A 14,282-nucleotide genomic window follows, 5' to 3' on the forward strand; every position below is an offset into this window, starting at 1 on the left:
TACAGTCGGGTCCATGTTTAATTCACGTTACACTATCTTGATATGACGCCTTTATTTGCTAAGTTCTTTAATGATCATACGCATACTTTGTACCTCCGGCAGGAGAATTTAGCAGAAAAGTTCTCCGTGGAGTTAAATAAAGGACACATCATAAATTAAACACAAGTCAGATGTTCAATTATTTTCCTCGCACACCAAATTTTGATTTTTGAAGTTAAACTTCTACTCGTTAATTTTTTCTGCTTTGCTTTTAATGATTCTGAGCCGTTTGGATCAGCAGATATTCACTTTTCATCGGCGACAAGGTACATGATATTTTGTTCACTTTTTCTTTCGCGTTGTCGAAAGAGATCGGCCTACGAAGCGCGTAGATCCGTCCCGCGCACTAGGCCTACAATAGCGCACGAGTAGAGTAGGGTAATTCATTGCTTTGCAATTCTATCAGAAACCGAAACAGCATCTTAGTTTTGTTCAGTATTAATAGTAAAAAAAACTGTCTCCATGCGTTGGATGCGTTTATTTCTACTGCGTCAGACACATTTCAATGCTAAATTTCAGTGCCGTGGAAATATGGAAACAAGGTTAACAGCTTACGTTTATTTCTGTAATTCCCATAGCGTGTAACCATACTAAACAGCAAACAGAGTCACAATTTAAGGTCTTCCACTTTTACACCCATGAATTTTAGCCAATTGTTTATCCTTTTACAATCTTGAAAATGTCTGGTGAGACAGCGTGTGCTTGTGAAAGTGACTTAGTGCATTGAAAAGTTTAATTCGCGGTTGTTTATAAGTGCCGGTGTTGTAAGTTTTGCCAAAGCTAGTAGTGTGCTAGCCATTCGTGTATGGAAGGTTTTTTATTGATGAACTGACTGACTCAATTTGTACCGTAGGTCTGTTGATTTCCTTTCGTGTGTACATGTGTGACAGGTAGTTGAGTATAGATGACAGTGGAAGCGACACAGTACTCAAATAGCTAGTTTTATTTAAGAAAATAACCTACGGTACAGGATGCATTGTCATTTTCACGACACTTGAATAAATCTGACTGCCTTCTTCCGACACATGAAAACATCTTTTTCTCCCGAAGTAACGGTACCTTATGCAGTACGGTGTATTGCCACAAAAAAAATTCAGAAGAGAGATATCTCTGATGAAATTAAACCCAGTAATTATGATTCATATGAATTTACGATGTATTCTGTACTAATGTCATTAAATGTTTGTTACCTGCACCGGTGAAAAAGTTCTGCACTTGCACTGTCGCTTCGGTCGAGTTGGCAGTGTAAACGCAGTGTTTTTTCACCTTTTCAGATGCCAAAATTCAACGATAAAATGAAAATAAACATAGTAAATCCATATTCACAATTACTTTACAACAAATTTCATCTGAGGTGCCATCCTCGTAAATTTAACAGCTGTCTTATTCTGTTTAATGCCAGGTGGAAACAAGATAAGGCACATTAAAAGCCGAAGACCTTTTCTCTGAAATTAGAGTTCCATTCCAGAACGCTTCAGACACAGCAGAAATGATAAACACAAACTGGCTGAAATAGTGATGGAAAACTTTTTGCTTTTGTTAACTGTCGAAGGACTGCTGAATGAGAGAAAACAACCACAACGGCACTAAGCACGGCCGCCTGTTTAGAGGCAGCCGTGCACTAACGCTGATACTGCGCCTTGTATTATTAGGTAGCGAAGATTGACAAAACCGGATGCATGTGCGCTGTTTAGTTTTATTTCGTAAGACTTTACATTCGAGGCAAGAAATAAAGTAAACTGTTACTGTCTGCTCCTCTGTAGGCAGATTCGGACTACAGCTACATACGGTTTCGAAATATTACATTCAATTTGGTTATTGCTCACAAACGCTATTTTCACGAAAATTTGCCCTTCATGTGTGTTGTTTACTATATTTTCAATTGATTTAGAAGCGTTTTACGGCTTCCATCTTCAGACACTTACACATAGTTATCGACATGGTATACACCAAACGTATCACGTGTTTCTGTACCTTTAATGGGGTAAATATAAGACAGTTACTGAAATAGTATCCATCTGATACAAATATATTCTGCTCCTGTACCACAGCCACTTCTAATGCAGTAAAATATAAGACAGCAACAGATTATACTTGCAGTGTACACCATTTCTACATCCGTATTCTACAAACCACTATGAAGTGCATGTCAGAGAGTACTTTACATTGTTACAGTTATTAGGTCTTCATTCTGTTTCATTTATGTTATGAACATGGGAAGTTTGATTCTTTGGATACCTCTGTGGAAGCTGTAATTAGACTAATCTTATATTTGTAATTCCTGCAGGAGTGATATGTATGGGACTGTAGTAGGGTGTATGTGCTCCTAGATTCACCACATAAAGCTGCATCTTTAAACTTAATAAGTAGGCTTTCATGGGATACTTAGCATCTGTCTTCAAGTATTTACCCATTCAGTTTTTTCAGCATCCCCATGATGCTCTCCCATTGGTCAAACAAAGGTGACCATCCATGTTGCCCTTCTTTGCACATGTTCAGTACCCCTGTTAGTCCTGTTTTGTACAGATCCCACATACTTGAGCAACATTTTAGTATGAGTGTTTTGCAAGCCATCGTCCTTGTAGACTGGGTGAGCTTTTCACAATGCAGCAGAGTGTGTGCTGACATGAAACATCCTGGAAGATTAAAACTGTGTGACAGACCAAGACTCGAACTTTGGACCTTTGTCTCTCACAGATAAGTGTTCTAACAAACAGCTACTCAAGCATGATGTGTGACTCATCCTCACAGCTTTATTTCCACCAGTACCTCATCTTTTACCTTCCAAACTTCACAAAGCTCTTCTGCAAAACTCACAAGACTAGCAGTCCTGGAAGAAAAGATATTGTGGAGACATGGCTTATCCACAGTTTCATATCAGGACATACTCTGCTGTGGAGTAAAAATCTCATTCTGGAAACGTCCTCCAGGCTATGGCTAAAGCCATGTCTCTGCAATATCCTTTTTTCTGGGAATGCTGTTCTTGCAAGTTTTGTGGGAGATCTTCTATGAAGTTTGGAAGGTAGGAGATGAGGTAATGACAGAAGTAAAGCTTGAGGATGGATCATGAGTTGCCTTTGTAGACTGATTGCATTTCACTAGTATTCTACTAATGAACTGTAGTCTGCCACACATTCTATCTACCACTGAGTCTATATGATCATTACATTTCATATCCCTACAGTTTGTTATAGCCATGTATTTATATTAGTTGACCAATTCCGGTTGTGAGTCACTGATACTGTAGTCATAGGATACTATGGTTTTTCATTTTGTGAAGTACGCTATTTTACATTTTAGAACATTTAAAGAAACTTTCCAAACTTAGGACCCCTCCGAAATCTTATCAGGATCTGACAGAAAATTTGTGCACTTTCTTTCATAACAGTTAACTGTGTCATGCGTACAACATATGAAGTTATACTGTGAATATTGTCTGCAAGGTCAAAATACACGAAACATGAACAGTGAGGATTCCAACACACTTCCCTGGGTCTCATTTGAAGTTACTTCAACGTATGCCAATGACTCCATCAAAGATAATGTACTATGTCTCACTACCAAGAAATCCTTACTCCAGTCAAAAATTTCTTTCGATACCTCATGTGATTACACTTTTAATAATAAGTGTATGTGTGGTGCTGAAACAAATGTTTTTTTGGAAGTGAAGAAATGCTTGATCTGCCCAACTGCTGCGTTCCATGGCTTTCAAGATGATATGTGAGAAAAGTCCAAGTTAGGTTTCACACGACTGATGTTTTGGAATCCATGTTGGTTGGCATGAAAGCGGTCTTTCTGTTCAAGGGATCTCATTATATTTGAGGTCAGAATACGTTCTAAGATTATACATCAAATGCATGTCAAGGATATTGGACAGTAGTTTTGTGGATCATTTCTGCTATGCTTTTAGTAGATTGAATGTGATCTGTGCTTTCTTTTTGTTTGCAGGATGTATGGTATATTATGATTCAGAGAGGAGCTAACTCAGTCACAAATTAGGTATAGAATCTAACAGCGATTTCATCAGATCCTGGAGCTTTGTTCAATTTTAATGATTGCAGCAGTGTTTTTCCAGCATCACTGATACTAGTGTGGTACGTATATCTCTCAACTTCGCAAGAATTAAATTGGGACAATACTCTCGGATTTTGCCTTTTAAAGGAATATTTGAAAATGAAGTTCAGCATTTCTAGATTTTTGCTGTGCTATTCTCAGTTTTAGTTTCTATTTCATCTACGAGTATATGCACACTAACTTTGGTACTGCTAACAGCCTTTACATATGATTAGAATTTTTTTGGTGTTTTATGAGGGATCTTTCAATAATATTCTGCTACATTGGTCATTGAAGGTGACATCCATTGGCCTCTCAATAGTCAAATGTGTTTCATTCAGCATCACAGCATATGTAGCCCTAGCAATTCTATAATTGTGTCTAAGTGCCTGCAGATGATCACATGAAATGCTTTGGAATCAACTGCAAATAAAGTAGACAACAAACAAAGTTGAGTAGAAATTTAGTGTTCAAACAGCATTTGTGCTCCATAAAAAAATAATTCACTTCTGAAGTCCCCAATATCCAGCAACATGGAAGCAACAGGATTAGATCCCATTAACTGATGTCAATCATATGTTGGTTGGGTAATTAAATTTCTCTCACATTTTTGTGCTAACTACCATTACTGTCAAGTAATATATGACATTACAAACCCACCTGCAGTGAGGGTTGCACATCATAGCACGCCACGTAAAATCACAATACGTATGTACTACATAATGCATGGTGCTTTGGATTCTTCCAAAATCCAGAACACCAAAACAGATATTGCTACAGGTGTACACCTAATGCGGGTAACACAAGAGTAATCAGAATTGTGGACTAAAATCAAACAATGTACCTACCGCATGTACAGTCAGCGTGATAACCCATACACCATGGAAAGGATGCATACCATGTTTCATACTTGTGGACTGGTACTAGCCATAGCTTCTCTTTCATTCTCATGTCCAGTCTTTGATTGAGAACATTTTTGACTGTCCAAAACCTGTCGCAATGAAGGGCTTGTGTTGTCTTCAGAATTATTGTGGTTGTCTCTTCAGTAGAACCAAGTACCCTCTCCATTGAGTTACTTCTGATTTGTGCACTTATTATAGCAATAGATATGAACAAAATCGATCTCAGCGTCAGTGTGTGCTGTGAGAGCAACAGCAGATTTTTTAAAAAGTAGGTCCTTGAACTGGGCTGTGACTTTATGATAGATGGTTTTTCACCCCGAGTTCATTACCTTGAACTGAATGTGTTCACGTAAGCTAGAAAACATTTTTATTGTTGGAAGAATGGCCAATATGGAAAAACTGTGAATTATTTCATTCCCATATTTAATAATTCTCATTTGTTAAACAGTAAAATAGGGTAGGCTCACAATTAAGTCTCAAATTTCAGGCACAATGGGTGGAACATCCTATCTGTTGTGCTGTAGTATACTGTGTTGAAATGAGGTGCCAGTACTCATACATATAGATATCTCAGTACACGAGTTTAATGTACATAGATGTAATAATGAAATCTTAAGGTAAAGTAAAACAACATCACAAATCAAACAGAGCTTAGTGTTTTGAAGTCTTCTTAATCATATTTATTGGTATAAATAATGTACATTATCAGCAAAGTGATGCACGTCATTACCAGTGGTCATCTCAGTGCTAATACACATTATTGATGGTCCCCAAGAACAGCAGTGAGACACAAGACATTAGATACTTGAACGCAACTACTACGGTCGCAGGTTCGAATCCTGCCTCGGGCGTGGATGTGTGTGATGTCCATAGGTTAGTTAGGTTTAAGTAGTTCTAAGTTCTAGGGGACTGATGACCACAGATGTTAAGTCCCATAGTGCTCAGAGCCATTTGAACCATTTTTAGATACTTGAAATGTATTCACAGTTTAGAATATGGAATACCATTAGCTATAGAATGGAGAGACGACAATGAAAATTTGTGCTGGACTGGGAATTGAACCTGGGTTTCTTGCTTTTCACGAGCAGTTGCCATACCACTTAACTATGTAAGTACGACTCACAGCCAGACCCAAACTTCCATATGCCATCAGCCATGTGTCTACAACCTGTACTCATACTCTGTTATGTATATTCCCATATGGGTGAGACATTTTTACTTGAAAGTTGCTTGCCCAATGTTGGCAGATAAATACTATATTGCAGTGCCTTTGTTAATGTGAGTTATGACGTAATGTGGATTAACACAGGCACTGCAGTATTGTATTTATCTGCTGCCAGTGGGCAAGTGACTTTCAAGTAATATGGAAGTTTGGGTCTGGCCATGAGTCATGCTCAGGTAGCCAAGTGATAGGGTGACTACTCACAAAAAGCAGGAAACCCGGGTTTGAATCTCAGCGTGGCACAAATTTTCATAGTCATCATTATATTATATAGCTAATGATCCATATTCACAGTTCATGTATTTCATAGTTGCTGTAGTCACTGTAGTGTCTGTTCCTTCAGTCATGCATGCATGGATCACAAATGTACATCATGAGATGAATAAACCACAATCCCACTAATATAAAGCTTGGGAGCCAAGGTGCCAAAAAATTTCACACATTTCCTTGATACCTCAACTTCCCTGTTCTCTACTGATAGAAGACAAACAACATTGGCAAACAGTTTATCTGCATCACCAATCACCAGCCTTTGTGGTCAAATGACTTCTGTGCAGGAGCAGCCACAGAAAAGTATTAATCATTCTTCTTCAACTTCAGGTATTTGCAAATAAATTGTGTAGCAATATTCTCAAAAGCAGTTGAATTAGAAATAGGTGTTGTGTTGGAGAGAGTTTACTCCATGTGGCATAACTAGGATGTTGTTGGACTTTCCACTGGTCTTCACTGTGACAGTTGAGAATAGAATGTGCAATTGTATTTGATTATGGCAAGATTGTGAGTACCAACATCTGGGAAACTTGATCTCTGAACCATGCAGACACTGGGTTCTCATAGGACACTGTCTCAAGGGTGTACTGTGAGTTCCTCTATTTGGAGAAAACAAAATTCCCACTGCCAGACACAAATCCCTTGAGCAATGTGTTGATGACAGAGTTGCCATTGATAGCTGTGGATTGTTGGATAGATGAGTGACAGTACAGCAACCCACTTGCCAGTTCAATTTGGACAGCTAAACCTGTAAGAAGCCATATCATCAGGATAATATATATTCTGCTGATGAGTTGTATCTGAAATTTCACATGTGTATTATTCAACCTGAGTAGATCCCAATTGCCTGCAGTTAATTAGTAAGTAGAACAGATGTATATAATTCATGTACAGTGCCACTGTTATATCCATTAACTTGTGGGTTAACTTTTCAACCAAAAAAAGGGGGGGGGGGGGACCCCATGTGCCAAGTTGAATCATTGTGCCTAAAGACCAATATGAAGAAAGAAGAAAGAGAGAAGTTTTACGTCAGCTTCAGTTTCTGAAATACAACATAATCCTAATCAACATTATACAAATCATGAACACTGGCTCCAGAAAGAGTGAAGACGAGGGGGAACCATGATGTTATTTGGTTGGTTTACTGTTATTAGTCTAACTGAGCTTGTTTACTCATTCCTGTGAAGGTGTCTAATTTACAGAGTCTGTTGCTACCTTCCCCATATGGTTTGGTATATTATGTGGCTTGAAGCACACATACCTTCTTTCAGTTATCCTAAATGGTGTCTGTTCAAAGAAATGTAATCAATGTGCATAAGCCATGCAATTGTGTGATTTAATGAGCTTACAATAGTATTTTTTTGTGTCAATTTGAGTAAAAATCTAGAGCTTTTGATGCCTATCTCTGCTGTTGCTGTCAGGAGAGAATATTTTATTCAGACATGCCATCACAAAAGACTATGAGAAAGCAAGTTAATTATTTATTTCTATAATAAATGTATGTATGTAACTGCTGGCTACTTGTAAGTCAATCATTTTATCCTCATAAATTTTACCACTTGTGAGACTATTCCAGCAGTCTTGTAGCCAGCAGATGCACAGCTAATAATGAGATGGCAGTATATATGTGGAAGGTTAATTAATTTAATTAAAAATTGCAACTCATTTCCATCCCTACTTCCCCAGTTACAATAATCAACATAGTGAGCAATAGCTTCTGCCAATCTTCTGGGTTGTACAGTTATGATCCTTGAAACAATTTTGTTCCTGACGTTTTGTCCAGATCTGCATTGGATGTTTTCACAGGTGCACTTGGTTCCACTAGGCCTTGCCAACTGCTGGGCCAGATGTTAGAGAGAAACACCATAGAAAATCATTATCGTAGAAATTTACACATGATTTTCAGAGAGTGGCTCCTCTGCCTATTTGTGGCTAATAACACAGTCTGCTATAGCTGATTTTCTACATTATGTAGTTGGCAAAGCCTGTTGTGTTCCTTCAGGATGTATTCATGATTATTTTTGTAGTTCCAGTGTAGACCTTACCACATGTACACAGTTATATACACCACTTTCTGATAGATGAGTGTGTCTATCATATACTGGTCACTGTAAGATGGCAGCGCATATGGATGTAGTGGCAAATCGCTCCGTGAATATCGGTAAATTACCATCAGTGAATTGTATGCTATGTGAAAAAAAAGTGATAAAAGGTGTTAAAATATGTGTAGTGGCACATAAATGGTATCAGTCTTGTTGTTTCGTGGAAGCAAATCTCGGTCAACATAGGCCTACATGTGACTGTGGAACTGAGTGCAACGGTCTTGAAACTGCATTTGAAATGTGCAACGCTGGACTCGAAATAAGTGTGAGGGAAGAACTGCAAAGTGACTTAAGTAAAGCTAGACAATATGCAGAAATGCTGAAAAGTTTGATCGACTATATGGACCTTCCCACAGATACGCAAACAGGCAAACGAGAGTGTGTATATACTAGGCCTAAGAAAATCTCTCGACCTGTCTTAAATACCAATGTTTTTCGTGTTCCACTAATGAATAAATACGATGTTCTAAGTGCAGACAGCTCAGAATCACGGACAAAAAATCTCAGTGTAACAGGTAACTGCTCGGAAAGATCTGTTGAACAAAAAAGTGCCAGCAGAAACACGTTACCATCAAATACTATTAAACGAAAAAATCGTGTGAGAGCAACTTGTAATAAAACTGAACACGAGACAAAAAAGGAAACAGAGAAGAAGAAGGAAGAAATATACATATTATCGACGAGTCATGGCAAGGGACTGGCTACAATCATGTCTGATATGCAGTCAGAATATAAAGTGATTGGAATTTCGAAACCTGGTGCTCCTCTACGAGAAGTGCTGAAAAACTGTGAAAGTTCTGTGAAAAGTGACGTCAACTGTGTCATAATCGGAGGGGGAAATGATGTCTATAAAAATGAAAGCAGCCTTGCTGTAAGAACACTGAAAGAATCGCTAGGAAAAATTTCACAGGCGAAGGTATTTGTTGTAAACATTCCCTACGGACACGACTTAACAGAAGACTCGTGTGTAAACAAAGAAATCATCGCGACAAATTGGAAATTCAGGAAGATTTGTAGCGGTTTTGTGCACACAACTTTCATTGAAGCAACGAGTTCAGTAAGAGAGCATTTTACTAGACATGGACTGCACAGAAACAACCTAGGCAAGAAAGTGCTGGCCAAAGAAATTCTCCAGGTGATAAATACAGCAGGAGTGGATGCCTATGTAAAAATAGCACTACCTGCAACAGGTTTTCTGCCAATGACAACAGAAAAGAAAAGTGCACCAACAGCATATGAGGAAGAAACATCTGCAGATACACCCTACGATGAAAAAATTACAACTGTGCAAACATGTAAAGCGTCACAGTCACCAGTGGCATTATCAGTAGCAGCAGTGGAAAAGGAAGTAACAGTAGCATCAACAGCAGAAGTTTCACCAGCAACAGTAACTATAGTGCCTCTAAAAGGAGAAATGAGAATTGCAGCAGGAGAAGCAGCATCAAGTGTTACGGGTAGACAGAAAACAGCACCTCCTGTCCGTCTAAATGATTTTTTAGTGGAAGGCAGCAAGATGAAGAAGCCCACGAGATAAGTAGTGTAACAAATTTCATAACACCTCACCAAAACGTTCAATCTAAAATAAACAACAATTATGATCTTAAAATTTGCTATCTGAATGTTCAAGGACTAATAGATAAAGAATTTATTGTAAACAGTTTTGGACTAGATAACAAATTTGATATTTTCTGTCTGAGTGAACATTGGGTTACTGAGAGTGTACTTCCAGTTGTCAAACTTGATAACTATAATGTAGCAAATAGTTACTGTAGAAAACTGCATATAAGAGGTGGTGTGGCAATATATATTAATCAGTCATTCAGCTGCTCCTTTTTTAAGTTGGACCTAGATTATTTATGTGAGGAACAGAACTTTGAAGCCACTGGTATAGTTATGGACAGTCTTAAGTTAGTAATAGTATCCCTTTACAGGTCACCTAAGGGTATCATCAATGTATTTCTAGAAAAATTGGACATGCTGTTAGATGTACTAAGAGGGACCAGATGGTTGCATTATGACATAGTAATTGGTGGAGATGTGAATGCAGATTTTGATATAACAACGCATAAACGTACTGTGACTGAGTTGAAAAACCTTCTAAGACAGTGCAATTTGCACTCAATCAATAACAGGCCCACAAGAGATAAAGCATGTCTTGACAATATTTTTGTCAACTTTAAAACTACAGAAGAAACATGTGCTGTTACAGCGTTTCCATTTTCAGATCATGACTCTGTATCTTTAAACTATACAAGTAGGTTCTGTGTTGATAATAATAATATTCCTAAGCCTGTCCCAAAAGTTATAATCACCAGGCCTGTCACAGATGACAAAATTGTTCAGCTCTGTAAGTCCCTTGCTGAGAGAGACTGGTTCAACCAATGTCATGGTGACACAAGTTATAGTCTTAGTGCTGATTTGTCAGGGAAACTATTATTTGAGAGATTTTTTAAAACATTTCTGACACAATTTAATGACAACATCCCCATAAAGAAATGCAAATTAACTGACAAAGGCTTAACAAACAGGGCTACAAACAGACAAAATTCATGGTTCACTAAACAATTATCAAATATGAAAAACCAAGTTATGGTGTTGCACAATATATGTAGCAATCAGAAAACAGAACATGCCAGATTAGCCTATACAAGATGCAGGAATGAGTATAAAAAAGCCATCGTGGAAGCGAAAAAAGCACATAATTTCAATACCATTGATAATTCCACAAATAAGTGCAAAGCTGCTTGGAAATTAATAAATGGTGTTGCTAAAGATGTGAGAAGCAAAAAAATTAATATAAGTCCCCAAAAATTCAATGATTTCTTTATTAAATCTGTTGAAAATGTAGGAAATACTATAATCAAACCTGATATCAGTTCATCAGAGTTACTTTCTAAAAATGTTTGCAGAATACCAACAGACACAGGTACGTTTATGTTCTCCGAGGTCTCACCTAGTCATGTCCTAAGCATTGTAAAACGGATGAAATCTACAGACAGTGTAGATATACATGACATATCCTGTAATTTACTAAAGAAAGTAATAGACTATATTGTGTACCCCTTAACATTCTGTATAAATAAATGCATATCTGAAGGATATTTTCCCGAAGAACTCAAAGTGGCTAGGGTAATTCCAATATATAAAAAGGAAGATATGGACTCACCTTCCAGTTACAGACCAATCTCCATAGTCCCAGCTTTTTCTAAAATACTGGAATGTGTAATTTACCAACAGCTATCTGTCTATTTTGAAAAATTAGGAATAATTAGTGAATCTCAGTATGGTTTTAGGAAAAAGTTGTCTACTGTGGATGCTATAGACTTTGTAGTCAAATACTTACATCAAGTGTTTGAGGATAAGGGCTATGCTCAACTCACATTTTGTGATCTAAGCAAAGCTTTTGACTGTGTAAAGCATAAGCCACTCCTAGAAAAACTGGAATTCTATGGCATTAGACACAACAGCCTTAAATTAATAAAATCATATCTCCAGAATCGTAAGCAAGTTGTTTGTGTAGGGAGAGAAATGTCGAGTATAGAGCAAGTCAAGATAGGTGTTCTGCATGGATCTGTGCTGGGCCCCTTTTTGTTCCTGATAATGATAAATGATCTGCCGTCATTTATCAAGTCCACCACTGTGTTGTATGCAGATGATACAACATTTCTTCATACTAATGAGGATTTCAATAGCCTTAAAATTTGTGCAGAAAAGACAATTGACCAAGCATCCTATTGGTTCAAGGCCAATGGGTTCCTGTTGAATGAAAACAAACCACAGCAGATGGTCTGTAGTCTTAGAGACAAGCTTCTGTCAGATGATCCAAGTTATGTCAAATTTTTGGGGGTATACATTGATGATAAATTATCTTGGGGTCAACATGTACAATATATTAGTGGTAAATTGTCAAGAGTTATTTACCTGTTAAGGCGACTTATGGATTGTGTTCCTGAAAAATATGTTAGAACATCCTATTTTTCATTCCTTCAAAGTATAATAACATATGGAATTATTTTGTGGGGGAACTCTAGCTGTGTACATGACATATTAATACTGCAAAAAAAAGCTATTAGGATAATTACTGGTTCTGCATATAAGGCACACTGTAAACCATTGTTCTGTGAACAGAAAATCATGACTGTTATAAACTTGTACATATACTATGTTCTAATTTATACGAAGAAGAAATTACCAGAAACAAAACCCAGAGAAAATGTACACAACCACAATACAAGAAGGAATAGGTGCCTCTATATTCCTTACCACAGATTGTCAAAGTCACTCAACAGCTACGAAATCATGGGGTACAAATTATTTAATAATCTTCCTCAATCTGTTCAAGAATTACCTGAACAATTATTCAAACAAACAATTCATGACTGGCTAGTCCTCCACCCATTCTATGACATAAGAGAATTTATCAACTGTAATATAATACTATAATGTTAACAAGAAACCTGTTGTTTCTTTCAAACTATTAATTGTATTTTAGTATGTATATGACGTTGTCTATTGCTGTAATGGCCGAATGACAATAAAATTATTATTATTATTATTATTATTATTATTATACAGATTTGAGGGCTTGAAATATTTTCATTGTTGGTCTGAAAGCTGGACTGATGTCATGTATCAGTAAAATCTTCTGTACGTGATCACTTACTCTTTTAATGAAAAGGAGAGAAAGTGTATTCTTCCATCACTGTTTTTCATACTTGTCCTTTGGTCAAGAACTCTATTTACTTCTTTTTCTGAGTAGCCATTTTTTCTTGAAAGCTTATTCAGATGTTCTAATTCAGCATGCAGTTGTTTCGGTAATGCAAATTCTTTTGGACCTGTTGTCGCCAAGCTTTTAATGATACCCCTCTTTTTTTGCAGATGATGGTTGGAATTCTTATGCAAATATTGGTCAGTACGTGTTACTTCCTGAAAAAAAACTTCATGTTCCAACCTTCCAAAACAAAAACTAAACTTCTAGTGTTTGTATTTGAGGTTTACGGGTGCTCAGCTCTGAGATTATCAGCAGTTAATTTCTAGCATTCCCCTTTTTCATTGTATTTAAGCCATTCTCCAATGTCTGATGCAGTAGTCAACAACACTCATGATCACCTTTGGAGATGCCCAGAGCAGCTGTGCATGAAACACCAGGAACTTCAATGTTTCATGTACCATGAACATACACCCCGGAAGATTCCCCAGCAGCTAAAACAACCAGTCATGAAAGTCTTCATTCTGCAAACAGTGAGCAATAGGTTAAGGCAAGTATATACACTCCTGGAAATTGAAATAAGAACACCGTGAATTCATTGTCCCAGGAAGGGGAAACTTTATTGACACATTCCTGGGGTCAGATACATCACATGATCACACTGACAGAACCACAGGCACATAGACACAGTCAACAGAGCATGCACAATGTCGGCACTAGTACAGTGTATATCCACCTTTCGCAGCAATGCAGGCTGCTATTCTCCCATGGAGACGATCGTAGAGATGCTGGATGTAGTCCTGTGGAACGGCTTGCCATGCCATCTCCACCTGGCGCCTCAGTTGGACCAGCGTTCGTGCTGGACGTGCAGACCGCGTGAGACGACGCTTCATCCAGTCCCAAACATGCTCAATGGGGGACAGATCCGGAGATCTTGCTGGCCAGGGTAGTTGACTTACACCTTCTAGAGCACGTTGGGTGGCACG

At 37.7% G+C, this 14,282-nt stretch overlaps 1 long non-coding RNA gene across 1 annotated transcript in view; it reads left to right on the top strand.

Annotated features, from left to right (window-relative positions):
• Positions 1 to 456: 456 nt before the first annotated feature.
• Positions 457 to 14,282, top strand: part of LOC124790079 — a 29,131-nt gene continuing 15,305 nt past the window's right edge. The window contains exons 1-2 of the long non-coding RNA XR_007016216.1: positions 457 to 581; positions 3,988 to 4,133. This is a non-coding gene — a long non-coding RNA (uncharacterized LOC124790079). The remainder of the gene's footprint in view (positions 582 to 3,987; positions 4,134 to 14,282) is intronic.

Source organism: Schistocerca piceifrons, chromosome 3 (assembly GCF_021461385.2).
Source record: "Schistocerca piceifrons isolate TAMUIC-IGC-003096 chromosome 3, iqSchPice1.1, whole genome shotgun sequence".
Classification (NCBI taxonomy): domain Eukaryota; kingdom Metazoa; phylum Arthropoda; class Insecta; order Orthoptera; family Acrididae; genus Schistocerca; species Schistocerca piceifrons.